At 44.4% G+C, this 1,786-nt stretch overlaps 1 non-coding gene across 1 annotated transcript; it reads left to right on the top strand.

The window, feature by feature from the left end:
- Window positions 1-441: 441 nt before the first annotated feature.
- LOC136170039 (U6 spliceosomal RNA) lies at window positions 442-548 on the top strand. The gene has a single exon (XR_010663499.1). It is a non-coding gene; the product is annotated as a U6 spliceosomal RNA (small nuclear RNA).
- Window positions 549-1,786: the final 1,238 nt, after the last annotated feature.

The following is a 1,786-nucleotide window of genomic DNA, read 5'->3' as shown; positions in this document are numbered from 1 at the left end:
TGATTTCATTTGAGACTCTACTGACACCTAGAGGCTTATTTGTAAATATTACTACAAATCTGAGCCCATGGAAAGCTTTCTTCCTTCTCAGCTCAAATTTTCAACTCTACTTGGGCCTACAGGTACTCCCTGTCTCCAGATAGTCCCAGGGGAGGAGTCTCAGAAAACTAAATATCATGATCATGCAATAGTACCATATCTCGACACAGCTACAGGACCAAGACAGAAACACAGTTACAGGAAGGTCTTTCTCCTTCCATCCTCAAGAAGGAAACAGGTCACACATGTGACCAAACAAGTTACCCTGTGAGGTGGACCCACGAAATAGCTAATGTGGGTGATCATGAAAATTGAATAAATAAAAACGAGGTGAGGACTTCCCTAGTGGTCTGCTGCTGCTGCTGCTGCTGCTGCTGCTAGTGGTTAAGAAATCTGCCTGTCGTGCTCGCTTCGGCAGCACATATACTAAAATTGGAACGATACAGAGAAGATTAGCATGGCCCCTGCGCAAGGATGACACGCAAATTCGTGAAGCGTTCCATATTAAAAAAAAAAAAAAAAAGAAATCTGCCTGTCAATGCAGGGGACAGGGGTTCAATTCCTGGTCTGGGAAGATTTCACAAGCTGTGGGGTAACTAAGCCAAAATGCCACAACTACTGAACCTGTGCTTTACTTATTTATTTATTTATTTTTTGAACCTGTCCTTTAGAGACCAAGAGCTGCAACTACTGAGCCCACCTGCCCTGGAGCCAGTGCTCTGCAAGAAGAGAAGCCAATCACAGTGAGTATTCCTCACATGGCAACTAGAGAAAGCCCACACACAGCGTGAAAACACAGTGCAGCCAAAGATAGATAAATAAATGAAAACATGGGAGGGAGGGCTTTCAGAGAGGGATTGACACGAGAACTGGTTCTTAATGGAGAAATAACACAGGAGAGCAAGGCAGGGTTGCAACAGATGGCAGCGAGTGTGTTCAAGAGCCTGGACTTCAGAGTCCAATGGACTCATGTCAGATTCTGGCTTCTCCTCCCCAGACACGACTGCAGCTAGTCTCTTAGAATCTCTGGCATCTGATTCTTCCTCCAGCAGAGGGGATACTCACGCTTTCCCTGAAAGCTTGTTGTATAGATTAGAGATAACGCACGTAATTTTACTTGCTTAGTTTGGGCACATAATAAGCACTCCAACGGCAGCTTGTATTGCTGTGGATTTGACACAGTGGTGGACCTGGAGAGTCCAGGGAATATAATGTTAGACAATTTGACTGGGACAGAGTGATTGTATAGAAGCATAAGTGAGCCTGAGGCATGTTATGTGCTAGAACAGCACCTAAGACTAGAAGTCAACTGAACCTCAGTTTCAGTTCTTGATCTCATTTCTAAAACAAGTCACTCTCACTTTCTCTGAGTCTCTCTTTCCCATACGTGAAGTGAAATGTCAGTCATTTCTCTCCCTGGCCAAGTATCAGAATCATCTAGAGTGCTTTTAAAAATTCCAATGACCATACTGTACCCCAGACCAGCTAAATCTGAACTTCCGGTGCTGGGACTCCAGACAGTGGACTTTTTAAAACATAACTTTATTGAAGTACATATTTAATGCATTCAGGGACTTCCCTGGTGGTCCAGTGGCTAAGACTCTGAGCTCACAATGCAGGGGGACCAGATGGTTCAATCTCTGGTCAGAGAACTAGATCCCATATGCTGCAACTAAGAACTCACATGCTGCCACAAAGATCGAAGATACTGCATGCCACAACTAAGGCCCAGTGCAGCCAAATAAAT

This window comes from Muntiacus reevesi, chromosome 5, assembly GCF_963930625.1.
Source record: "Muntiacus reevesi chromosome 5, mMunRee1.1, whole genome shotgun sequence".
NCBI classification, from domain to species: domain Eukaryota; kingdom Metazoa; phylum Chordata; class Mammalia; order Artiodactyla; family Cervidae; genus Muntiacus; species Muntiacus reevesi.
The sequence above is the reverse complement of the archived record's forward strand: the minus strand, read 5'-3'. Positions and strand labels throughout refer to the sequence as shown.